Genomic DNA, 27682 nt, shown 5'->3' with positions numbered 1-27682 from the left:
TCCCCTGCTCATAGTGTGTGTCTCTCTCTGTCTCAAAAATAAATTAAAACATTAAAAAATTTTTAAAAAGAATAATAAATATCAAAGTTAGGTTTGAGACTCAAAGAGCTACCGTGGATAGCCTAGGGAAGGTATACTAGCCCTCCATTTTATGCAGCTAATGTTCCACAAAATTTCCAGTTGTATGGAAGAATTAATATTGTGAAAATGTCCATACAATCCACAGATTCAATGCAGTCTTTATCAAAATGTCAACAACATGTTTCACGGAACTAGAACAAACAATACTGAAATTTGTATGGAGCCACAAAAGACCCCAAATAGCCAAAGCAATCTTGAGAAAGAAGAACAAAACTGGAGGTATCACAATCCCAGGTTTCAAGATATACTACAAAGCTGTAGTAATCAAAACAGTATGGTATGGGCACAAAAACAGATAAATAGATCAGTAGAACAGAACAGAGAGCCCAGAAATAAACCCATGATTTTATGGCCAATTAATCTACAATAAAGGAGGCAAGAATACATGATGGGAAAAAGACAGTCTCTTCAACAATGGTGCTGAGAAAATTGGACAGCTACATGCAGAAGAACAAAACTGGACCACTTCCTTAGACCATACATAAAAATAAACTGAAAATGGATGAAAGACCTAAAAGTGACACCTGAAACCATAAAAGTCCTAGAAGAAAACACAGACAGTAATCTCTCTGACATTGGCATTAGTAACATTTTTCTAGACATGTCTGCTCAGGCAAAGGAAATAAAAGCAAAAATAAACTATTGAGGCCACACCAAAATAAAAAGGAAAGGAAATTAAAAATGAAAAAAAAAATCATCAATCAAATGAAAAGAGCCTATGGAATGGGAGAAGATACTTGCAAATGACATATCTGAGAAAGGGTTAGGGTCCAAAATACATAAGGAACTTATACAACTCAACACCAAAAAAAACAAAAACAAAAACAAAAAAACCAATCTGATCTAAAAATGAACAGAGGACCTTAATAGACATTTTTTTCAAAGACATCCACATGGCCAACAGACACATGAAAAGATGCTCGACATCACTCATCATCAAGGAAACCCAAATCAAAACCACAGTGAGCTACCATCTCACTAGAATCAGAATGGCTAGAATCAAAAAGACAAGAAATAATAAGTGTTAGCAAGGATGAAGAAAAAAAGAACCCTTGTGCACTGTTGGTGGAAATGCAAATTGGTGCAGCCACTATGGAAAACAGTATGGAGGTTCCTCAAAAAATTATAGATAGAAATATCATACAATCCAGTAATTCTATTACTGAGCATTAACCCAAAGAAAATAGAAACACTAAATCAAAAAGATACATGCATTCCTATGTTTATTGCAGCATTATTTACAATAGCCAAGATATGGAAGCAGCCCAAGTGTCCACTGATATGTGAATAAAAATGTGTATAAATATTTTTATAAATATACAATGGAATATTACTCAGCCACAAAAAAGAATGAGATCTTGCCATTTGCAACAACATAGATGTACCTTTAGAGTATAATGCTAAGTGAAATAAGACAGAGAAAGACAAATACCAGATGATTTCACTTATATGTGTAATCTAAAAAACAAAACAAAATAAACAAACAAAAAACCCAGATTCTTATATACAGACAATAGACTGGTGGTTGCAGGAGGGGAGGCGGGTGGGGAGACAGGTAAAATAGGTGAAGGGGATTAGGAAGTACAAACTTCCAATTATAAAATAAATAAGTTACAGAGATGAAAAGTATAGCATAGGGAACACAGTTGATAATATTGGAATAACGTTGTATAGTGACAGATGGTGACCACATTTATTGTGATGAGCACTGAATAACATATAGAATTATTGAATCAATATATTGTACACCTGAAACTAACATAATGTTGTATGTTAATTATACTTAAATTAAAAAAAAAATCTCGAACCATATGACTTTGTTCGTGTGGTTTTCTCTTTTTGGATGCTTCCCTTCCTTCTTTTCCCCTCAGAAAAGTTAAGAAAAAAAGTTTTTAACGTTTATTCATTTTTGAGATACAGAGAGAGAGAGGGCGTGAGCAGGGGAGGGGCAGAGAGAGAGAGAGACAAAATCTGAAGTAAGCTTCAGGCTCTGAGCTGTCAGCACAGAACCGGATGTGGGGTTCAAACCCACAAACTGAACCATGAGATCATGACGTGAGTCAAATTCGGAAGCTCAGCCGACTGAGACACCCAGGCTCCCCTCCCCTCAGAAAACTCTTACTCATTCTTCAAACCTAGTTCATGGGTCACCTCCTGGGTGAAGCTTTTTTTTTTTTTAATGTTAATTTATTTATTTTGAGTGAGACTAATCGTGTGTGTGTGTGTGTGTGTGTGTGTGTGTGTGTGTGTGCGCGTGCGCCAGGGAGAGGGAGAGAGAGGGAGAGAGGCAATCCCAAGTAGGCTCCAAGCTGTCAGTACAGAGCCTCCTCACACAGGGCTCAATCTCATCATGAACCGTCTGAGATCATGACCAGAGCTGAAATCAAGAGCCAGACGCTTAACCAACTGAGCCACCCAGGTGCCCCTTGGGTGAAACTTTTGTAACTCCCATTCATAACTATTCTCCATCTTCTTAGTGAATGTTTGTTTTACTGAGTAACTGACTTATTAAGGCTCCCAATGTTCTTTGTTCATATTAATATTATAGCCTATATCACCTTATATTAAAATTAGCTACTTAAGCTCTTCCTTCTGCATGGAACACTATTTCCCTGCCAAGTAGGCCACTTCCATTTTTCATTCAGGTCTTGGTTTAGAAGTCACTTCTTCCAGGACGCCTTCTTTGACTTCCCAAATGTAGTCTTGGGGGCTCTCCTGCAAGCTCTCACAAGCCCTTGCTCCTTCTCTCTCACTACACGGGCCACACTGGCAGGTAATTTCCTGGTTCATCTGACTGTCACCCCTATGGGACTGCATCTTCTGTAAGGTTAGGGACCAGGTTGGGTGTTCCCAGCACCCAATATGGTGTCAGGTACACAAGTCCACAGTATGAACAGCCCCTTAGAGGGTTATGTGGTGCACAAGTATGTATGGCAGCCCTGCCCTGGAATGGTGCCTGACACAGTAAATATTTGGTCAACTCAAGTTGGTGGCAAAGCTTAGCCATCCCTAGGTCTCAGTGCCTGGTGCCTCCCCATTGCTACTCTAGGCCTCACCCAGATAGAGCAAAGATATCTCAGGCTCCCTCCTTCCTCTCTCAGAAGGTATCCTGTGTTTGGGAAGCTCTCAGAGCACCTGGAGGTAAGTGGATGATGGAATGCACTGGGATGGAAAGAGGTGGGTTCCCTGAGCCTGAAAGTAAGGAGGGTGATAACAGGAAACACTGAGGGCTTTCTGGAGATAAGGTAGGCTTTGCTCCCATCTCCCTCCAGCTCTGACAAAGGCTACCTGATGCCCCTCCTTCTCAAGATATTTAGGCATTGCGGGACCAATCCCACAGAAGGCAGAATAGGGGAGCAGTTAAGTGCAGACCAAGTTTCAAATTCCAGACCACTTTTTATTAGCTGTGTGGCTTTAGGCAGGTTGCTCAGCCTTTCTGAGCTTCACTCTCACCTGTTTAAGAAGACCTCACAGGGGAGCTGTGAGGATTAAATGAAATAGCACATGTAATATGCCTGGCACAGAGTAACGCTCCATGAATGTTTGCTAATATCATTGTTGTTGTTTTTGTTATTAATCATCTTGTCAGAGCCAGCTTGGAGCTGAGAACAGATGAATGATGTGGCGTGGATACACCCCCCCGCCTCTTTCCAGCCCCTCACTGAGGCCCAGAGGAAAATGGGCATTTGTCAGAACCACAATCTGGCAGCAGAACCAAAACATTCACATCACACATCACATCGATGTTCTTCCCTCCTCATGGTCCGTAAAATATCACTGCTGAGTGGGAACTTACCTCCCACCTTTTCTTGTCATCTGGAGGCTGAGACTGGACTCTGGATTAAATTTGTCGCTTGAGCACCCACCTGTCACGTGAACTCAGATAAGTTGCTTAGTCTCTCTGAGCTTCAGTTTCCTCATCTGTAAGATGGGAATAGTCATAACAATTCCTGCCTTACTGTGAAGCATCAGTAAGATAATCAGGAAATTCGAGGAGAGCAGTTAGTAAGCTGCCTAGCTCCAAGTAACAGAGCAATAACTCTTCATTATTATTACCTTATTTTATTAGCAAGTTTTAGGGTATATGGCTGTTGGGGGAAGGAGAACTTAAGGTGTATCTTTGATGGAGGTTTTTACTCTTCCTGAGAGTCTAGGCTCTGGAGCTCCTGACAAGAGCACACCCCATTCCTATCTCAAGCCTGGGGACCACCCTTCTGCCCTTTGTGGGATTGCTCCCCACTCCCTTCCACACTGTGCCTCCAACTCTGCCCAGGCAAGCTGTGGCCTTCCTCTCCTCTCCCGGTGCCTCCACCATGAGCCACTAACCTCAGAGCCTTCTCTCCGGCATTCCAGCATCTGTGAGATGCAGTTCTCACCCAGTGACAGAGGAACCCAGGCTCCCCCAGGCTGGGCAGGCTGCTGGGGTTTGCTCTGTCTCCCACAGGCAGACACAAGCCTGTCCTGACCATGTTAGAGAACAACACCCCTCTGGGTGGCTTCTGCATGCTTTGTTCCACCTGTCTACAGCCAGAGCTGGTGGCTAGTCCTCGGGGATGCCCAACTGGCCCGGGGTTTGTTGCTAATTTGGCATCACCATCCTCACTCTAGTGTCATCTAAAGAGCTGTTTGTCTTTGTAGGTCCCGGAGCACCTGGATATGTGGAGGCCCCTTGACCCTGTCATACCGGGGAGGCGGAATCTCAGAACCAGGGATTATATGGGAGAGGAGGACCCATGGCCCCACTTCGGGCCCTCACATCTCCCACCTGCTTCCTTTCCAAGAGCAGATCTGGGGCCCCCACCTCCAGATGCCTAGAGGCCTGAGGAGTTGTCGAAACCGCTGAACCTGACATGTATAACTGTAGGAGATGCCAGCCGTCTCTTCCAGATGCAGGCTAAAAATACAGAGGAGCAAGGGCCCTCAGTAATGGAGACTTTAAGAGCCTGTGACATGCGGCAACGGCTATGCGGCCGCTAATGAGCTCTGAGCAGTCGATGCCCAAGCCCTGACTGAACGCGTGGGCTGGGAGCGGGGATGGGGGTGTCACTCAGCATTTGTCCATCCTAGCTCAGAAATCTGGATTGTTGGTGTGGGCCAGGTGATTGGGGACCAGCTCAAGCGACCCTGTGACAACCAGCTAGGGAGACTGAGGCCAAGTATCCGGAGGTGGGAAGACATACCCGGGAGAGACAGAGACTTCAAGAGACCCCAGCCAGGTCTCTGCCTCTCTGGCTCCCAGTCTTGCCCCCAGCCCTGTGCCCCAGAGCCCAACATGAAACCTGCTCTGGGAGACCCCAGCAAACGGGTGATAATTGACCAACTGAATGAGTGAATGATAAAGACCTTCCTCATTGCAGCCTGAGCTTCCCAAGGATGGGAGCTGTAACTCAGCCACTGTCACTCCCGGAGTGCCTGGCACAGAGTAGACACTCAAACACTGCTTGCTGAATGAATGAACACCTGGTCTGCTTCTTGTCCTACCCCCTTCCTGAGTGTGGAGACAAGGAAGCCTATGAAAATTGTGGCAGGTGTCTCGTTCCACTGATACCGCCACTCAAAGAACCAAGGTATAGTCGCACCCAGCCTAACAACAGCCACAGCACAGCGTACCTCTCTTAAACAATAGGCACAGTCCTAAGAACTTTGCACAAAGTAACTCGTTTAAGCCTCACATCCAACCTTATGGGTTCCATTCGATGTTCACACTTGTTTTACACAAGGAAACTGAAGGGCTCAGAGGAGTTGTGTGACTTGCCCCAGGTCACCCTCTAGAAAGAGGCGGGGTCAGTGTTCAAGCCTGGACCAGTCTGCCCCCTTCCCTCTTTAACCATGGTGCTACCCTGCCTTCCCTAAAGCACAGCAGGAGAGGAGAGGAGATTCGTGGGCCAGAGAAAGCCACACAGGATGGAGGCAGAAAAATACCTGCAGGGCCCATAAAGTGTTTGATAAATTCCAGGAGAAGAATAGGAAGAAATAATGAGCATTTGTCAGAGGCTTTTATAGCATATAAGACGCTTTTGCCTGCATTCTCTCATTTGATCTTCACCACAGGCCTGGGAGGAAGGTATTATCATTGTCTACATTTTATTGGTGAAGAAAGTAAGGCTCCCACACCTCCCAGCTTGGCCAGACAGGCTGCATAGCTAGGGGTGGGCATGGATAGTGGTGCCATGAGGGGGACTCGCTTCTCATCTCCTACAGGTTGCCATAACCTCTCCTCAAATTGTCATCGACTCAAAGACTAAACCCAGGCCAAGACCCGTATGACATTTCTGAGATCTCTGTAATCACAGGGGAAAGGCCAGCAGGGGGCAGGGGGCAGAGGCCAGATGAAATGCCACCTCCTCCAAGGAGTCTACCTGGACTTGCCCCCCTGATGAATCTCACTCTTCTATGAGCTGTCCGTCTCTTCCATTCCTCTGCACCTGAACTTATTACCTGTGCACCATCACCAAAGGTGGATGGCCAACAGCTAGCCACCCTGGAAGTGGGAAAATACACTCAGAAAGGTTTGGGTGGAATGAAACCAGAGCCCCTCACCTTCTCCAGGGCCCCTCTGATGCCCCAGCTCCTTCCCTAAGCCTCCCCTGGAGAAATGCAAATTCAGGTCTAAAGAGTGCTGTGGGGCTCCTGTTCTATGCCCAACCACACTTCTCAGAAGTGAATGGGGGTATCAGGAAGTGACTGCCCTGTGATCATCTGGAATGTCCTCAGTGCAACCTGGAGTCAGCTGTGTACAGAAGTCTTACATTCTTTACTTTTTGTGCCAATTCATATGGATGGAAAAATATTGTTTCTTGCTAACCCTACAAAAATGAGAACCCAGATTTTATGTAATTGAATGTTTTTGTACTCCAGTTAATGCATACAGTAGGGTTTTACAGTCCTTGGGATTGAAAAGGGGGAGCCAGAACAGGAATGTGCCCCAACAGGATTCAGGCAGGCATTCAACAAATATATCTGGAGCCCATTGTACTAGGCTTGGAGGCCACAGCAGTGAACCAGGCAGATACTCCCTATTATCAGAAGTTGCCAGACCATCAGGGGACAGGCAAGCAAACTTGCTACCTCATAGCATGGTAGGTGCTCATAGGGAGTGGACAGAAAGATGTTGTAAGGCACAGAGAGCCACGGAAGCCCACAGGAAGCTCCTGACCCAACCAAGGGAAGAGGAGGATTCCAGGAGGAGATGGTGCCTGGACTGCATCCTTAGAAGATACACAGGAGGCAGATGGTATAGTGGCGATTAACTCCTGAGCTGGAACTTGCCTCTGCTACTTCCAGCTGGTGAGCCCAGGCAAGTCACTGCACCACTCTGTGTCTCAGTTTCCTCATGTGTAAAATAAGGATTATAATAGTAACTTACCCTTGGGGGTTGTAAAGATTAAGTGAGTTAATATATATAAAGCACTGGGACCAGTACCTGGCAAATGGTGGCCATCTACTCCCTGGCAACTATGATTATTTTTCCTTGTGGTTGTTGTGAGGATTAAACAAGGTAACATTTGGGAAGCACTTAGCACAGAGTAGGTGTTCAATAAATGTAAACTGCTATTACTTTTGATATTAAGTAGGCATTTGCCAACACTAGCCAGGTGGGTGGGAGGGTTGAGGAGCAGAGGAATCCAAGGCAGAGACAACAGCTTATGCAAAGGCCTGGAGGTGAGGGAGAGCCTGGTGCATGTGGTGAAGTTTCGAAGTTCACTTAAACTGACACATAGCCTGGTTTCCAGGAGTGATGTAGGATGGGGCTAGAGAGGTGAAAGGCCGGGGCTAGATCTGGGGGCTTTGGGAATAATGAGCCTCCCTCCCTTCACCGACAGAGCAGCTGAGGGTGGCCAGGCTGATGAAGGCTGGCCTGGGGAAGGAGGGACAAGGCAGTGTGAGGGTGGGCTATTCTGCCTCTATCCCCTACCCTGCCCTGTGCTACTCTGCGTGGAGCTGTGGGCTGTCAATTAGGCAGCCTCAGTGCAAGAGGCTCTCTTTCCTCATGCGATACATGTCACATCCGGGAACGATCAAAACAGCTTTGCTTTGGCAAAACGTCTTGTGCTGCGTGTTTGTTCTTTGGTGTCTGAGTGTAACTCCTGTTGTTTCTGAGACACCTGTGATTTGCTGGTCCCTGACAGCCATTACCTGCTCAAAGTCTCTGCCTTTCACACAACCCACCTGGTGGTACCCCCATTCCTTTCTCTGCCATTTCCAGAGCACTAAACGCCTCTCCGGGTCACACGGGTTAAGGCTGGCACTGATCCAGACACAGCCTGCAAGGAGGGCCAATTTTAGAAATCGTCTCCACCATTTGGGAATACCTACTGTGTGCCAGGTGCTTTGAATGGCTTCTTAATCTGCCAACCACCCCACAGTTAGGCCTTTTGAAATTTATTTAACAGCAAGGCTAAGGAACTGGCCCAAGTCCACCCAAGTGAGAAGTGTTAGAAGTAACACTGGAACACAGATCCCTCAGCGGCCACAGCCAGCACACGTCCCACCACAGCAGGCTACCTCTCTCCAGATCACTTGCTCCAGGCCCACGGATTCTGAAGGGAGGGGCTTGGGGATGGCTGGGATTCAACACAGGCAGGCGGTTAACAGATGAGAGGTCAGTTTACCTGGCCCCAGAGCCCCCAGAGGTATTAGGCCCCAGGGTTGATCTCGAGCACTCACATTCTGACCAGCAACTCCTGCAGGCAGCCTGTCCCCTTTTTTTCAGATCTTGGACTCATCCTGTGGCCTCCACCTACCAGATCTCCCTTTGAGTTCATATATGTCAAGCATTCAATTTGCGTTAACTGTTGGTATTATTATTATTATTATTATTATTATTATGGGTGCTATCATAGCCTTATTTAAGGCTTGAGGACCTTTCCCTGTCCCCTCTCCCCACCTTTCCCCACTTTCTGGGACCTCTGAGAGAGCAGGAACCAAAGGAGACACAGATCCTCCATATTGTGATAAGCTCCTTGAGGGCAGAGCTCTGTCTTACTCACCTTATTTTCCCAGAGCCTTGAACCACAGTAGGTACACAGAAAATATTTGTTGAATAATCATATCCACGGCTGCTACTACTGAACTGCACTCAGCACTTCCCTTCATGACCGCCTTTAGTTGTGATAGGAACCATATAAAGGGGGTATTATTTTCCTCACAGATGAGGAAACAGAGGCTCTGAAAGATGTGCCAGGGACCACAGCTAAGTAGTGGAGCCAAGATTTAAAACCCAGCATTGCCTAACTCCAAGCTTGTGTTTCTTAACCTCCTCCCCCATCTTATACTCCCTGTTAATGTAATCAGTCAATGAATAATCAATCAATGAATGAATGGAGGAATCTCACATGCCTTCCACAGTCAGCTGCACCAGGCCTGACCCTCCCACAATCTCCTAGGACACTGGAGCTCTCTGCCCATCCTGTCCCCTCCCCTGATAGGCTTAGGGCAAAGCTTCTCCCAACAAGGCTTATTATTTCTCATCTTAGAGAGAATCAAAGGCATTTCAATTCCATTGGAGTCAAGGAACAGTTCTCACTTTGCCTCTCTGACCCCCTAATGCCCCCACCTCCTTCTCCGACTGGCGCCAATAACACAAGATAAATCTTTCCTCAGAAATATAATAGTTGTTCTTCCTCTTCCCGTTGAAGCCTCTGCCAGGTAATTAGCATACGCTGACACCTTGATAGACGAAAAGAAAGGCATGAGATAATTCCCTTTTTCTTTAACCATTATAGTATGAAGCAGCCTTTCAATTTGCCAGTTACCCAATCCAGCATTCTTGAACGCAGCCCACCGTGTGACATGTTATTCTAGTTGATCCTACCATCTCTGGTATTCATCACCAACCCCAGGTCACACTTGAGAGCGCAAATTCTCTCTCTTCACATTGACGCTTTCTCTGGTGGGAGGGGTAGTATGGGGGGAGGTGGTGTTCAGTTGGTCTGGAAGTTGTGGGGATGATGTGGTCATACTTGGTTGGGCGCCCCCGGCTGGCAGTATGAGGTCTTGCAAGGGCCACATACTTCCAGGGGCACCTTCAGAATCCCTCCTCACTTCCTCTCTCCTACTGCCCAAAAGAAGCTGGCTTTTGACCAGGGCTCTGGGAATCCCTGCATTTGATACAGCAGGAGCCTCAGCTTGCAAGTGGTGGCTTTCTCTCTTCTTACCAAAACACACACATACACACACTGTCTTGAGCTCATAGGCCTTGCAGCTTGGGGTTGTGCCCAACCTCTTTAGAGGTACTCCATGGCCATACCTATGTGCTCACATATATATGATTTTCTCCTTGTCATTTTTGGGTGTGAGTGGTAGGGGAATGAATTCCTTCATGCACCTAATTCCTTCATTTTACAAATAATTTATTAAGCATCTAATATGTGCCAGGCACCATTCTAGGTATTGGAGAGAGAGAGATGAACAAGACAGGCCAGGGTCACAGCCTCATGGAGTTTATAATCCAGTTCAAGTAAGCATACAAGGAATTATTAATAAGACAGTAGAAGATATGATTTCAGATGGTGAGACATGCTTTCTAGGGAAACAGATGATGTGACAGGGAGGGAGTGGGAGAACTACCTGAAACATGGTGGCCAGAGAGGGCCTGAGACCTGAACTAAAAAGTGGATGAAGGCTCACAAGCTGGCTAGGTATGAGGTGGGGGGAAACATTCCTAGAAGTGGAAACATGTAACCACAACTCATAAACCAGTTTGAGAACCAGTCATCCTATAGTTGGGCCCATCACTTTGGAGGACCCTAAGTGTCTCATCTTGACATAGCTCTGACTCTCTCTAGCACTATGGAGGGTGCAGCAGAGTGGGATGAGCAGCTTGCTCCTCTACTTGGTGAGGGCAGAAGTAGCTGCCTGGGTCCACCGGTCAGCCAGGCCCTCTGCAAGGCTGGGGACCAGGCCCCACACCTCTGAACAGAAACCAAAAACCAGATCAACACTGTCATCCTGCCAATGGCTGCCCAAGGAAATCTCCAGCTCCCTATTCCTCAACCTTCTTTGACTCTGGGCAGGAGGCTCAGCTGCCCCAACATTTCCCTCCCCTGTTTGCCTATCTACTCTTTCTCTTGTCTGGGACAGGTTCCTGATACCCTCATTGGGCCCAGGGGCTGGGGAGTGGGGGGTGGGGTTTTTGCTCGGTCACCCAGGATTTGTGCTCTCTGTCCCTTGCCTGAGGATCACCATGATTCTCTCATCTAGCAGGTGGAGGCGGGGAGGAGGAGGTCCACTGGTGGTCAAATCATTCATCTTATGTCCAGGGGTCCCTGCATACCACCAGATCTCCAAACTACCCTACGGCCTTTCTGCCTACAGGCCTCTCACCAAACCCCAATATTTACTCTTGCTCCCCTTTTCCTCAATCCAGGATCCAGCCAGGCCCCGCTCTGAACAGCCTCCAACAGCTCAGCCCGCAATATTCTCTCCCCTCCCTGACCACCCACTGCATATATCGACTGAACTGTGCTTTCTGGCATTTGCTTCGACCTAGGCTGGCATTTGATTAGGTTCTGCCGCAGGTTCTCATCTCACTGGCCTGTCAGATCTCCCCAAATGATGGATTTTAATAATAATACTAACAGTACTACTACTATACTACTCCTACTACTACTACGAATACCAATACTAATGCTCCTTCATATATGGGAACCCACTAGACACTCATACATAGGGCTTCCATTTCTTTTATCTCTGTCTCCATAACCACCCCAGAAAGCAGAAAGTGGGGATGTAGAATCCTTCTCATTCTACAAATAAGGCAACTGAGGTTCAGATAGGCTTATATCAAAAACCTCTCAACCCAAGCTGCTTCCCCTTCCCCAACTGTGTCACAAGAACCACTGTTCATCAAGATGCCAGACCAAAAATGGGCCAACATCACTGGCTTTCACCTCATCCTTTCTCTCACAGCTGGACAGTTCCCAAACTCTACAGACACCTAAGCCTCTCTCCAGACCACACCCTGCTTTCCAGCTCGGCCACCGTGGCCCATGCGAACTGTCCATCAGCCTTCCCTGGGGAAATTACCAAGTTCCCCCATACTGCCACCACTGTTGCCCCACCCCACCCCATCCATTGTGAACACCACACCACAGTGGTCTTTCTCTGATGCATACTCATTTATTTCTTCTTCATTCAACAAATAGTTATCAAGAGCTTACGATGTGCCATGCCACAGTTCTGTATGCTGGGCAAAGCAAGAAATAAGACAAAGCCCTTGCCTTCATGGACCTTATATTCCAGCGGGGAGGTAGAGGCCAATAAGAAATAATCCAAGTCAATATATAGTATCTAGAGAGTGGTAACTGTCATGGACAGAAAAAAGCAGAGGAGGGAAATATGGAGTGCTCAGGCAGGAGAGAGGCCTTTTACTCAAAAGATGAGGTGTTGGCGGGGGGGGGGGGGGGGGGGGGGGGGGAAGCCCTCACTGAGCAGACATCTGAAGGAAGAAAGGAGTGACCTCACTGACACCTGGGGCTCTTCCAGGCAGATGGAACAGCAAGCACGAAATCCTCAGCTGGGACTGTGCTTGGCAAGTTCATGTTTTGAGAAAGTGCAAAGAGACCAGCAAGGCTAGAGGAGTAGGAGAAGAGGGAGAGATTTGGCAAGAGGCCATACCTTGCAGGGTTTGTAGGCCATTTAAAAAACTTTGGCTTTGACTCTGAGAATGATGTGAAGCCATTGGAGGGTTTGAGCAGAGAAGTGACACAATTTGATCTACATTTTAACGAGATCCCTCTAGCTCCTTCATGGAGAACTGATTGTAGGGGGACAAGGGGGGAATTAGGGAGACCAGTTAGGAGGCCACTGGAACAATGTGGGGAGAGACAATGATGGCTTGGACCAGGGTGGTGGCTGTGGAAGTGGTAAGAAGTGGTCAGACGCTGGATGATTTATGAAGGGAGAGATGACAATATCTGCTAATGAATTGGATGTGGAGAGCGAAAGAGAGAAAGCCAGAAAAAAAAGAGAGAGAGAGAGAGAGAGAGAGAGAGAGAGAGAGAGAAGTCCAGAATGATGCCAAGGATGACTACAGATTTGATCTTGTTGCTCCACTAATTCCCCATTGTTTTTAGGCTTGTTCAAACACCTTAACATGGATTATAAGGTCCTTCATGATCTGAACCTCCCACTCACCTCCCAATGCTGTGGTCTCATCTTCAGCAGAGTGAATAATATTACTGTTTAACAGTTATTGAATGTTTACCTTATGCCAGACCTGGGCTAAGCCCTTTATGGGTATCATTTCATTTACTGTGCACAACCATCCAATGAAATGGGCACTATTATTAACTCCTTATTAGGAATATACCCATTTTACAGAATAGGAAACTGAGGCACAGAGAGGTTAAATAACGTGACCAAGGTCATGCAGCTAGGAAACAGCAGACCAAAGATTTGAATCTAGGCATCTTATCCCAAAACTGTCTGTTCACCATCATGAGAAACTGATATTTCATTTCTATAACCAACCATGAGCTCATTCTCTTAACCTCTGTGCCTTCCAGCAGGCAGTTCCACATGCCTAGGACATTCTCTGACCCATCTGTCACACATCCTCACCCCACCCTCCACACCTCCGTCTAGCTAAACTGCCTTCTGCAGGGAAGACAGTTAGGGTAAAGTACCCCTGCTCTGAGCTCCCACAGCTGCCTGTGCTTGCTGTGTTAGAGCTCTGCCCACCCTGCCACCAAAGAGCCTGTGTAGGGATCTGATATTCTCTGCTACCCACAAGCTCTCTGTGCACGGAGGCCAGGTCTACCTGTCTCACCACTGTGTTCACAAGGCAGAAAACAGTGCTTGGTACCTAGGCATTCAGCAGTTATCTGCCGAGGGGTGGATGGGACAGAGTTCAGCTAGGTCTGTGCCCCAATACTTTGCCCTCTCACAGTCCTTACACTGCTACCTACATAGTAGATAATAATAAAATAATAAGAATAGCATTTATTAAGTGCTTACTTTGTGCCAGGCACAGTACTAAGAACTTTACACCTGCGATCTCATTTTCATCTTCATTTTAATATTTTTTAATGTTTATGTTTGAGAGAGAGAGAGAGAGAGAGACAGAACATGAGTAGGGGAGGGGCAGAGAGAGAGAGGGAGACACAAAATCTGAAGCAGGCTCCAGGCTCTGAGCTGTCAGCACAGAGCCCAACACAGGACCCGAATCCACAAAACATGAGATCATGATCAGAACCAAAGTCGGATGCTTAACCGACTGAGCCACCCAGCTGCATTCTACAGATGAGGAAACTGTAGCTCTCCGAACTTAATTCCTCAGGGTCAAAATGTGGTCCTGGGATGCTAAACAAACAGTTGATGAATTGAACTGATGACACTGGTACTAACCTGTGCCTGCTTTCTCTGGATCCATAGCTCTCAGCAAAAGGCCAGGCACACAGTGGGCATGAGCTCAACCAGTGGGTGAGCAAATCTGCAGTTAAGCTTTCAGGCCAGCTAGGAAGGCTTCCTCCTCTCCCTGAGAGCTTCTGTCCCCTCATTCATCTCCCCCCTCACACCCTTAATAAAAGCCCTGGGAGTGACCGTTTGAAGGGTGTGATTTCCTCGGGAGAGCAGCAGCATTTACATAGGAACATTCAAACAGGAACAGAATACTTTCACGGGGGCATAGGCTCCAGAAGACAGCTGTGGATGCAGAGCTGTTGTTGGGCGAGGAGGGGGGTCAGAGGATGGGGAAATGATCCTTTATTTATTTCCCTCTTGGAGCCTTCACCTTTCATTAAAACAGCCTCCGGATGTAGGTGCAATCAAACACTCATTAGACAAGCAAGGTACATTAAAAAAAAAAGCCAACTAAGAACACCCGAAAGTGCGCGCGCGCGCGCACACACACACACACACACACACACACACACACACACACACAGCAATAATCAATCTGCGAAAAGAAACCGGTCCTTCAGGCGAGAAAAGGAAGCCGTGTTCCTCCACACCGTGCTCCTTCGGCCGTGTGTCCGCTCCTAGTGACTGTGGCTCTGTCCCTCGTTCCCAAGTGTCTGCCCCGGTCACTGAGTTGACTGCCTGGGAGCTTGACCCTGGGATCTGGCACCTGCGTGCTGCAGGGCCAGAGGAGCAGGCCACCAGTCAGCCCGCCTAACACTAGGGTGTCCTTCCAGGCCCTCCCACTCTCCGCCTCGGCACGTTTGCCCACAGGACTGAATTCAGCACACACAGGGTTCTCACTTGCATCAGTTGGCACAACCCAACTCCAGGATCAGAGGTTGGCCCTGGCGTTCGTGCCCACAAGGCAGAGGGCATTTTTGCAAAGCCTGGTGGTTGGGGGAGTGGGGCGTGGAAGGAGATTGTTCCGTGAGACGTCGGCCCTCCTCCACCCCTCAATCACGACCAGCTTCCCGGAGGAGGGGACGGCGGCGAGGAAGTGGCTCGACAGATGGGGAGTGGGAGGCCCTTCCAGCATATGGGGCCGCGTGGGCGGAAGGAGTCTGGGACGGGAGAGGGGGAGGGGACACAGGGCTGCGGAGACCGTCCCCGGAGCAGGCACGCGCGCCGGAGTTGGGGTGGGCGTGTGAATGGGCCCGAGTGGGGAGGAGGTAACCCCCCCAAAGGTGGGGGCGGAAGACTAGGGGGCGGCCTTGGTTGCACTCACCCGGGAGCCAGCGGAGGGCGCAGCTAGCCGAGCGCCTTGCACAAGGGCTCCCCCTGATGGCGCCTCACGTGTCAGACACATTTTCAATTTTCTAATCAGTTTAACAATCCTCATCTAGACCCTCATAGGAGCCAGGCGCTGGGTTGAGATCTTTGGGGGATACTACTGGGCCCATTTTTCAGCCAAGTGGACGGAGGCCCAGCGAGATCACAGACCTAGAAGTGCGTGGTAAGAGCCAGGATTCCAACCCATGCGTTCATTTACTCAACAGTTATTAAGAAGTCCCTACTATGTGCTGGTGACACTGCAGTACGCAAGACCAACAGATCCCTGGCCTCATGGGGCTTATAGTCTGGGTGAGGAGACAGACAGCACACAAGTAAACAAATAAATGAGAAAAATAATTTCACTGCTGTGGAGGAAATAAACCAGGGTGTGGAGCTAGGCAGCAACTGTGCTCTCGGCTTCCCCCAGCCTGCCTCCCCCTCATTGCTCCCTGGGGGACTGGGATTTGTCAGCTTTGGCTTCAAGGCAGGCAGCAAAGGTGGCTCTGAGGGTGCAGCGAAGGTGGGGGAGGTGCAGCTTCCCAAGGCCACCCCCTCACATGTACCACCACCAGCACCTGCAGCCTCAGGCTTTCCCACTGTGGCCAACTGGCTGAATTATTTCCTTATCTCAACCCAATGAGTTTTTAATCTGTCTTTATACAGAAGCCTGACTGCCTGCGCGGGGATTATTACTGAGTTCTCTGCACATCGATCCTGCCTCTCCTGTCTGTTCTGACCAAGTGAGGCTCTGAGATGAAAGCAGGAGGGGTCTCTGCTCTGGAAAGATTTAGGAGAGCACCAGTGCTTGCTGGGGGCTGGGGCCTGCCAGATTTCAGGCACAGAGACTCAGGATTTCAGGAGCCCTGGCCTGCAAGGGGGTGGGGGTGGGGGCAGACAGGGTGTAGGGATAGGGGTATGAAGGGACGAAGCTCACCATTTGAGCTCAGGAGGCGGGGCTGTTCCAGCACTACCAGGTTACTGCCTGCTCAGGAAGATCCCCATAAAGGGGATCAGAACAGGGTTCTGGTCTCAGCTCTGCTCTTTACAAGCTGTGTGCTCTTGGGCAATTCTCTGTAAATGCTTCTGTAAAATGGAGGTGGTTCCTGAGGCTAATGAATGAGGTAGTATATGCACATGCTCTTCACACAGTTAAACACTCAATAATGTCAGCTATTGTTATTGATATCATTATCTGTAAAATGGGAGTAGGAATACTGGCTCTGCTTCCTGGGCAGATCTCTTGTGAAACTCAAATGGACAGAGGCGCCAGGCCCACGTGAGGATTATTGTTGATCACGGCTAGCTCACCAACCCTAATAAAGGTGTGAGGAGGCGTGAGGCAGACGCACTTACTCAGTCCCTCCCACACTGGGTCAGTGACAGACACAGTCTGACAGCAGTTTAGACATGCAGCCTACATACACCCTGCCCTGCCTTCACACCTGGCCTGATAGCAGGGAACGTGGGACAGAAGCTCCTACATGTGATTTTTCACCTGCCCCTGGTGCCACTGGATACTTGAGAGTGGCTTTTCAAGCACACAAATCTAAGCATCTCATTCACTGCCTTGGGACAATCTCCAAATGCACTATATGGCCCACGGTGAGTCTTCTGTTCCCACCTTGCCTCTCATCTCTTCTGCCCTCTGCACCCAAGCTCCTGGTGGCTTCTGTGGTATCCTGGGCCCCTTGTGCCTTTGCCTACACACATGCAGTTCCTTCCTCCTGGGACACTTTTCCCTTCAAAAATCTAACTCCTTGAGGACAGAGACTTGGTGTGTTGGTTCATCAAAAGTAGATGAGCCATAAATATTTGTCGAATTGAACTGAATCCACCCCCATTCTGGCTGGCTCTTTCTGGCCTCAGCTCGAACCTCATTTCTCGGGAAAGGCCTTTCCACTGTGGAGGCTGGGTGGAGCCTCTTGTTTCCCCTTCTGAAGCCTCCTGTACTTCCCCTGGGGAATATGCATGCTTGATATCCATCTCTTTTGCAAGACTAAACTCCACAAGGTCGGGATAGCTCCCTCTTATTTACTGCTCTATCTTCAGCTACATAGTAGGTGCTCAAGATATATTTTGGATGAGTAAATAAATGAATGGATGTCACTGGGACTCCATGCCTCCTGTTTTAGAACCTCCCATTGACCTTCCTCCCTGTCTTCAGAGGAATGACTTCTGACATCTCAGGGCCAGGTCTTTGCTTTCCAACCCATCTTTTATTCCCTTCCTCCACAGCCATCCACTCCCAGGCCATGCCCTGCTAGGGCACTCCTCTGGCTGGGCCCTTTCAGGCTTGGTTGCCTATCCCTGATGAAGAGTTGTGCTTGCTCTGAGCTTCTGGAGGGCAGGCCAATCTGGGAAACCTGGGACCACCTCCTTTCCACCCTCCAAAGAACATAGCTCTGGGTGTGCAAACACCAGGAGGCCGGGCACCCCTTTCCCTCACCAGCCAGTCAGGCCTAGCAAATGCCGAGTCATTGCCAGCTGCTGCCTGTCTCTAGCTCCTCCAGCCTGCCGAGCTGCCAGGAGCAAACCCAGAAGAGGCGCCCCTGGCAGCATCTGAAGCCCTTCACACCTGAAGCCAAGGTGTTTCCTCTCCCTCTCTGCAGACTCCCACCTCTGCAAGGGTGGATAGAAGCCCTAGAACCAGAGATCAGATCCTGTCAGGGGAAGGGGACGGTACCAGTGCTGTACCATTCAGTGCCACCTTCCCACCCTACTCTCCACTGCCAAGGTCCTCTGAACACATGCTGACAACCCAGCCTCAGTTCCTCCATCGGGCCCTTTCTCTACCAAGGGGCTACCAAGGGAACATTTACAGGGCTGCGCCAAAGCTTCGGTGCCTGCAGATGCTGACTAATAATTAAGTCCCTACAAACTGCCTGTAGATAAGCATAATCCCTTGCATTTATACAGCCCTGAACACATTTCAAAGCTTTTTCACGTATATTATCTCATATGATCTCCCACAGTAATCCTATTGGGTAGTTACTGGAAGGGAAATTAATGTCCTTATTTTGTAGAGGAGAAAACCAAGACTCAGAGAGGGAAGAATCTTGTCTGAGGTCACACAGCCTGTGGGGGCCAAAACCAGGCCCCAGATACAGGTTCCTCTTAATTGTCCCCTTGCCCAGGACCCTGGAGTAGCTTATACAGCCACTCCTCTCAGCTCCTCTGCCTCGTCAGTCTCTCAACAGCAGCAGCAACAACAGTAGCTGTCAAGAACATATATACGACTTGAATTGTTTATCCCATTTAATTCCCAACACAACCTTATGATATTGGTAATATCGTTAGCCCCCATGTTACAGATGATGTAGCCGAAGCTCAGAGAATTTAAGTAACTTTCCTGGGGCCACAAAGCTTTTAACATCCATGAGGACAATGCTGGTCTGTTTGAACAATCTAAATTGAAGCCCATCCTTAAGCTCTCCCTGGCTTAACTGAGACTCCTCAGACCCTTAACTTCCAGAATCTCCTCCCCTGGAGTCTGGGATTCTTAGGGGTCTCTCTTCTCTATGGTTCTCTGCACTCCCAGATCACTCATTTATTCAGACATTCATTTGACAAACATTCATTGAAGCTTTCCTCCATGCCTGGCATTAGGAATACCACAGTGGGCAGTATCCCAATCTCCTGCTCTGCAGGAGCTAGCTCAGGCTCAAGAAGTCTGGGAAGGCTTCCTGGAGGAAAGGGAAACCAAAATGAATCTTGAAAGATGAGTACCTGTCAGGCAGCAGAGAAAGAAGGAAGGATGCTTCAAGCAGAAAGAGCCGAGGGCAAGAGAGAGTAGCACCTGTTCAGGGACCCCGTAGGTGAGACAGTTTGGCTGGAGGAGAGAGGAAAAATGAGGCTCGTACAGTGTTGAGAGGGGCATGTGGCAGGGCAGTGATCCGGTCAGAACTATGTTAAGGATGCTGTGGAGGCCATGTGGAGGATGGGTCTGGCACTGGGAATGTGGTCCACTCTTGTGCAAGATCTTTCCCAGTCACCTTTTGTCCTAGACCCTTGGAGCCAGCCCTGCAGGCTGTGGGAATATGGGAGGGCAGGCTTCTAGGGCACCCTTGGCTGCGCTTGGGGGAGACTTTGGAGGCCAGGGTAGGGGGATGGTTTGTGGATAGGGTAAGACGTGAGAGCCAAAGCTTCTCCACAGTGGTCCCCAAGGAGTACCCAGCTGAGAGCAAATAGAAGGGAGGGCATTTTAGACAATGGGAACAGCATTTGCAAAGGCCCAGGTGCAAAGAAAACAAGACCAACTGTGGAGCTAGAGTACTTCAACATGGCTAAAGACAGGGGCTGGGCTGGGTGGGGTCACTACAGTGCAATACGAGAGAACTCAGGCCTTAATGGATAAGAGTCCAGAGGCCCTGCAGATGGTACACCTAGGTTCAAATCCCACCTCCTACTAGTTATGTGTGTCTGTGGGCAAATTACTTAATTTCTCTGTTTTTCTCATTTGTAAAATGGGATTGTGAGGATTATACAAAAGAACACACAAAGCACTTAGCATATAATAAATGCTCAATAAACACAACTTGTATTATGATCACTATCATTAATATTATTATTATTAACAGTTCCACAGTGGGAAATCTAAAGTGGAATACCACTTTGTAAGGAAGGAATCTCATTTTTAAAAGTAAAAACAAGCTGCAACGTGTGCTTATCTATAATCTCCACATTCACAGATATGTGTGAAATTTCATCTGCAACTGTTTTCTCAGGGTGTCATCGCATTCCAAATCAAATGACGATGTTGGATGCTGGATGCCCTCACAGGAACGATAGGGGCAGTACAGCATCTGGCAGCAGGTTCTAGGCTGGGAGCAGGTGCACAAGAGAGGAGGGGGCCTCTCTCAGTCACGGGGACAGGGGTGGGAACAAGTCCCATAGTTCTCAGCCAAGATGGTTGGAGCATTTTAGGGATTGGGAGTGGCTCTACCCTCCCCAGTTAAGAAAGGAGAATCAGCCAAGTTTTTCTGGAGTGAATGCAGTGAGCAAAGAGCTTGGGACACAGCCTCTGCCTCCACAAGTTTACAATCTTCTGGGTTATAAATTAATCCCTTAGAATCTGAATTGTTTCAACACGAGGATTAAGATTTTCAGGTGTTAGGGGCACCTGGGTGGCTCAGTCAGTTAAGCATCCAACTACTGATCTCAGCTCAGGTCATGATCTCATGGTTCATGGGATCCAGCCCCATGTTGGGCTCTTCACAGACAGCATGGAACCTGCTTGGGATCCTCTCCCTCGGCCCTTCCCCACTCGTGCTCGCTTGCTCTCTCTCCCAAAATAAATCAGTAAACTTAAAAAAGAAAAGAGTTTCAGGTGTTAACCATGAGACACACAGCTCCAACAATGGTGGAACAGGCAAGCCAGGATGGAGAAGGCTGTGCTCCAGAGTCCTACCTGCTTGGAGTCCCACCTCCAACCACGTAACTGGGAGCCTTAGACAAACTGAGTTTTGGTTTTCTTGCTATACAGCTGGACCTACCTCAAGGGTTGTATAAGGCTCAGTGAAATAATGTATGTAGAGTGCTTGACACAGAGCCTGGTATGTGATTGGGGCTCAAAAACTAGTAGTGTTCATTGCTGATAGGATGTCCGTCCCCTTCTGAAAAACTTGATGGCCATTCTCACAAGTCCATACGGGGAAGTGAGAGTCAAGGGCTTCCTCCCTGGGAATGACAAATGTCTTGATCTGACTGCTATCCCTTTAGGCAATGGCAGGTGGGGGTCTAGGCCCAGAAAGACCACTGTGCCCATGAGGGGATGGGGCAGAGTGAGGTCTGCATCGGAGTGCTGGTATATGGTCTTGGTAGAGACAGGGAAAAAGACCAATCATTTTCTGGGCCTTCTGAAATTCAGAAACATGAAGTTTTAAAAAACAGCACATACACAAAGAAATGTTTTTTTTGCAGCTGTTTTGGTATTTGGGGAGTAATTTACCAACTTCAAGTTCAACTTAATGAATTTGGGGGTAGGCAGCTTCCATGGGATTTCTGCTTCCTAGTAATCTGCGGTTGCCCAGACGGCAAAGAGGGCCGAGCCAGTGGTCGGTGGGGAGCATTAACAGTAACACGTTGTATATTTGTCATCAGAATGGAGCCCCCGGGCACAGGGGTAGTACCCATGGCTGCTCAATGGTGTATTTGTCATGTGGCCACTGACACAATCAATTGACCCCCTTACACACCGGTGTTTATTAGCCATTGTATAAATATTTCACCCCTCCCCGGCTGACACATAATCTCTTCTTTGCTGCCTCTGACAAATGAACATTTCTCTGTAGACTCTTAAATGAGTATGTGTCACAGCTATGTCACTGATTAATTTTTTTTACCACCATGAACAACGATGCATAGAAATGTAACTTATATTCATTTCCCGGCTTGAGCCCAGCTGTCTAAAAAATTCCACCAGCAGCTACAACTGACAGACAGCTATCCTAGCACTTGGGCGTGCCGACATGTGGTTGTGTGAGTGCCAGCTTGTTAATTACGGGCTTTTTCTTCCGGCCTGGCTGCCGAGTAACCAGCCACAAGGACCTTAATCACTGTTGGGGCCGGGAAGGGCCTGTTTCAGAAGGCTCCAGGGGCTGGCTCCCCAACCCAGCCTAACCACACATATTTTTTTTCCTCCAAACGTTGGCCACCTTTTCCTCTTGGCCTTGGTTTGGGAGCACCTCTGAAGGCACCCTGCTAACACTCTTTGCCACCTTAGACTCTTTACTCACTGATCTATTAGATCCTGAGGGTGAGGACTGGGTCTTCTTTGCTAAGAACAAGTGGATGCTCCAGAACTATTTGCTGACAGTAAAGCAGCTAAGGTGCAATTGTTGACCAATGTACCAGCCAATTGTTCATTTCATCTTTTCAGTGAATGTTCTTGGAGCGCCTACTATGCAGGCCTATCAATCTGGGGCCAGAGGAAAAAGTGACCATTGTTTGGAGAAATGAGTATGTGGTTAGACTGGGGTAGGAAGCCACCCCCTGGAGCCCTCCAAAGTTGGCCCTTCCTGGGCCCAATAGTAACTAAGTTCCCTGTGGCTCGTTCCTTGGCAGCTAGGCCAAAATGAAGTTTAGGTTCTAGTGGTGGAGAACTAGAGGTTCTTGGGGTACACGCACTATTTGTACCCTGGTTTGTAGCTGAGGAAACTAAAGAACAATTCTTGCCATTAGAGTTCGGTTAAGAACTTGTGTCATCTTGCCCCAGACACTGCAAACCCTTTTCTATCATCTGCCCTGATCCCATTTTCCTTCTGGGCTGCCTCAGTTTCTCCTCCACTACAGCTCCCCTCCCCTCCCTTCCTTTCTTCTCCTTCACATTTGTCTCTTCCTGGCAGATTCTCGAGTCACCTTGGGCTTCAGAGCCGACTCAGCATCCCTGCCCCCACCCCGACCCTGTCCATCTGCTGCTTCCCCCTCCCCACCCAGCTACCCACTGGCATAGGACTGAGCCTTCAGCAGGTGTCTAGGCTGCCCCTACGCCACCCCCTACCTCCATGCACCTGTGTCCCATACACCTGTGTCCCTTCCCTGATGTCATATAACCACTGGCTGGGAGCCAAGTGCATGACACCTGGGGACACTTCCAGTATATTAACTAGTTCACACCATCTCTGCCATTGCCCACAAGGCTCTCAAGAGACTGACCCAAGAAATAGAGAACCTTCCCCCTGCACATTCAGGGAACTGATACTCCCTAATGCCATGTTCAGGGAGTCCACCTGAATCAGTTAAAACCACTGATGTGGTGAGACAGCATGGAATGGGAGTCTGTCTGCATCCCAGTTCCTCTGCTTACCCACTCTGTGTCCTTGGGAAAGTCGCTCATTTTCTCCTTGTCTCATGCACTGGGGATGCCAGGAGCTACTTCACAGGACTGCTGGGAAGGTAAAAAGAGCTCACGTGGAATAGCACCCAGCATGGTACCTGGCACATCGTAGGTATACAGTAAATGGTAGTGTCTTTCTTTCTAAAGAAAGAACTTTCAAGACTCTGTCCCATCTTGACCAGTATCTCCCAGTGAGAGAAGAAAAGCTGGCTGAACCTGTCTCCCGAGACACATGCATGATATCTCCACCCATGTCAAACCTAGGACGTGGCCCTCTGAGACCCCATGTACCAGGCAGCACTGCCCTCTTCTTCCCTCCTGGCCTGAGTGGTGTGGGAGGAGGGGCAGCTCTACAGGAAATAGATAAAACTGCTAGGGGTGGGTCTGCCCAGAAAATCTGCTCTCACCTTCAATAAGCATCATCCACAATGACAGCCACATATGAACATTCAGTACATGCAGCACTGAATAAAGTACATGTTTATGTGCATTATCTCATTGAAAAGATACAAAAACCCTCTGAGTTAGGTATGACTGACCTCATTCTACTGGTGAAGAAATTGAGATCCAAAGAGCTTAAGGAAACTACCAAAGGTCACGCAGAACCAGGACTTAATTGAACTTGGGTCTGTCTCCTTCCCAATTACGGGCTCTTAACTACCACCATATGTTACCTCCCCCAAACCTCCTTCCCCACTACACTTACCAAGCTCCTAGGGCATGTTCCAGGGAGCAGGCAGCACCTGCTCTATGATGTCATCCAGGGCTTGTGCTATGACGTCAAGGACCCAGTGTGCCTGCCCAGCCCCACCTGTGGGGACTTAGTGGCATTAAGGTCAGAGAAAAGAGAAGCCTAGATGACACAGAGCTGGGTTGGGACCAGCTGGGGAGGGGGCTGATGCAAGAAAGGGCCCACACAACTAGCTTCAGTTGGAGGCTTGGCTGTGCCATCCCCCATACATTTCCTTGTTCGAAATGGAGCGTGGAGCCCCGGAAATCAGGACAAAAGCACCACCCACAGCTCTGGTCTCGATGACTCAGATTCCACCTCCCACAGCCTCCTCCTGTGTGTGTTTCTGAATGTGTGTGTACCCGAGCATGTGCCCTGCCAGTGCGTGAGGCTGTCAGCTGTGCACGCGTGTATGCACATGCATGCACAAGGATGAGTCCCCATGTGCGCATGCCAGAACTCTGCCCATCTGCATACCTGTCTTAAAGCCCAAGCCCTCAGAATACAATGACCAGCAAGGTCAATGATAATCACATTGTTAATAGCCAATGCACTTCCTATGTTCTTCAAAGGTACTGTGCTAAGCACTTTACGTGTAGTATTGAGTGGAATCTTTACAACAACCTTATGAGGTGAATACTATCATTATTCCCATTCTGCTGCTGATGAAACTGAGGCTCAGAGAAGTTTAGCTGTTTTTCCAAGGCCACACAGCCAGGAAATGGTGTAATTTTCAGAGGCCAAAGTCTGTGCACAATAAAATGTGGTTCCCTCCCTGCCCTCTCTAGAGAGTTTGGAGAGAAGACTCCAAGTGTCCAGCCAGGGTCCCTGAAGGAAAGGGGACCAGAAGCCAGAGTTTTGGAAGAGAAAGGGGGGTAAATATCAGATAGATTCCTGAGCAGGAGGGGGGCAGGGCAGCTGTCTTTCAGAACAGGTGTCAGAGAAGCTGTGACAGCCACTTAGAACCACAGTGGCAAGCCTCCTTTACATGGCGATTTGCATATATTTGCATGTATTTGCATCACCAAATCTGTGGAAACGGCCTTAATGGTCCCTGCCTCAGAAGACTGGCAGAAGCTGAGAGGGTGGGAGTGACAGGGAGGGCCTGGGGAATTCAGGAAGGGAACGGAGGCAAGAGGCAGTGCTGTGGAGGCACTGGGAGGCGCTGGGCACGACTCAATTCGTAGAGGAAATTGAGAAGATGCTCTCCCGTGTGCCCCGGGAAGCCTCCGCGCCCTGAGTCCATCATCCCCTGGAGGATTCGGAGGGTGGGGAGAGCAGAGGAGGGTTTGAAACCTGGGTCGGTGGGCAGAGCTCGGGAGGACGGCCGAGGCTCATATCTGGGTCGGGACCCTCAACCCCGGGTCCTGGGAAGGCTGGCCAGAGGAGAGGGGAGGGCCTTGCTCTGCGAATCTCCACTGGGGGGCCGCCCACTCGGTCACCCGAGCTCAGTGACTCGGTGTTGGGGAGCCATCTAGTGGACATGCTCGGGAAAGCGCCCCCTTCCTGCCCATTCTGGCGCAGCCCCCTCCTCTGGTTGCCTGCACAAAACGTGTTTCTGCTTTGCCAGCTCTGAGAAAAGGCGTGGTACTGAAGTAAGGAAGCTGAAGGCACTCCGCGGCAGAAAGGTTGCATCTCTGCTGTTTTTCCTCTAGGCCCCATTTACTCATGTTTCATATTTTGCCTGTGAATAAGCCGAAGAAGCTATGTTCCCACTTCAAGGGGTGGGGGAAGCAAGAAAGTTAATCTTTCTCTGAGTTTTGTCCTAGGCCCCAAACACCTGATAACATCTAAGAAGAGCCAGATCCCAAACATGTTCCAGGACATTACCTTCAAACTAACCTCAGCTGATGCTGGCATCAATACCCCTACCTTCTTCAGTAACTTATGAAATAACACCTATTGTTCACCTGACACCCGCCTTTGATTGGACCCTACCATGGACTCCTGAAGAAACACATACCCTAGATCTTTTTTCAGTATAACCCCCTATGGCCCCAAGCAACGACAAAACTCATTCCTATCTCCTTTCCAAGCCTCCTAGACACTCTGTCTGCTATTTTCCTCACTCATGCTATTCAGCAAACTCTGTTTTCACTTTCTCTGGCTCACGTTTGACTTCTATCCTGCGTGAAGCCAAAGATCCTCTTGACTGATCCTGTTGGACTCTCCCCTAGGTCCTCGGATGCAGCCTTCCTGCATCAGTGCAACCTGGTCCTGTGGCCCACGTCTGAGTGGGATTTCGATTCTTCTGGAGGATCACCCTCAGGGAGCTTCCCGCAGGGCTCAGGCCAGGCTAAGATGGGCTAATACAGCTGAGAGGCTAAGAGCTTAGGCCTTAAAGTCAGAAAAACATGGCTGTGCCAGTTGCCAACAGAGTGACTTTGTCAAATGAACCTCCTAGTCAGTTACCTCATCTGTAAAATGGGGGGTAACAGTATTTACTTATGAGAATGAAAGAAGACAATCTATGCCACGAGTTTATTAGTAGGGTCAAGACTAGACAAAATCAAATGCCTGGAACCCAAAATTTAAAGGATTTGGGACTTGTATGACACTGAGATCTTCTTAAAATTTGTGTCCTAAGCTCCTCGTTCTTTTTGCTCTAGTCTCGGCCCTGACTATTAGCACATTGTGGGGCACACGAGGAGCATCTCATGCGCAGGAGCTATTGTTGATGTTGTTATCATATTGTTACTGCTGTGAGGATGCTAAGGTATTGGGAAGGCAGCACCCTACCCCCAAGGCCCAGGAGGAAGTAGCACCCCATCTCCCTGCTGGCCTGGTTCAACAAGGGTATGAAGTGAAATTGGAGGCCAGAGGGGTGAGGGACCACTTCCCAATAGTCAGGAATAGAGAGGAAGTCACAGGAAGATAGGAGTGGAGGGGGATATTGGGTCATAAAGCTTGTGTGGCTTCTCAGAGTTCCTGTGATCACCCAATGACAAGGAAGGGACCCACAGATGGTCAGTGTGATATGGTGGTGAGAGTCTGAGGTGGACTGATGTCATATTATGGCCCTCTGAGGGGTGACACCAAAAGACAGTGGTCAGGGGAAGTACTATCCAGTGCGCAAAAAACTCTGAGCAGTACATTTGGTTATCAGCTTCATGTAGAAGAAGACGTGGTCTGAGATGTGGGTATTCCCTGACTCATGGGAAGTTGTGAATCGCTTGGCTCATTGGTCAGGAGCCTAGAAAGAACAAAACCAAGATCACTGAGAAAGAGGGCTACGGAAAGACAGATGGACAGACTTTTGGAAGTGGGCACCAAGCGTGCAAACTTCTGGGTCTCAAACACCC

The 27682-nt window shown here is 48.6% G+C and overlaps 1 long non-coding RNA gene across 7 annotated transcripts in view; it reads right to left on the bottom strand.

Annotated features, from left to right (window-relative positions):
• Nucleotides 1-24339, bottom strand: part of LOC122219533 — a 54814-nt gene extending 30475 nt beyond the window's left edge. For 4 of the 7 annotated variants that reach the window (XR_006202434.1, XR_006202430.1, XR_006202436.1 and 1 more), the window contains exons 1-2: nt 24058-24339; nt 23621-23701 (exon numbers count right to left, since the gene is read on the bottom strand). This is a non-coding gene — a long non-coding RNA (uncharacterized LOC122219533). Of the gene's footprint in view, nt 1-3937; nt 4063-23620; nt 23702-24057 lie in introns of all 7 variants that reach the window. The other 3 variants (XR_006202433.1, XR_006202437.1, XR_006202432.1) reach the window with 2 other exon arrangements.
• Nucleotides 24340-27682: the final 3343 nt, after the last annotated feature.

Source organism: Panthera leo, chromosome A1 (genome assembly GCF_018350215.1).
Source record: "Panthera leo isolate Ple1 chromosome A1, P.leo_Ple1_pat1.1, whole genome shotgun sequence".
In the NCBI taxonomy this organism is placed as follows: domain Eukaryota; kingdom Metazoa; phylum Chordata; class Mammalia; order Carnivora; family Felidae; genus Panthera; species Panthera leo.
The sequence above is the reverse complement of the archived record's forward strand: the minus strand, read 5'-3'. Positions and strand labels throughout refer to the sequence as shown.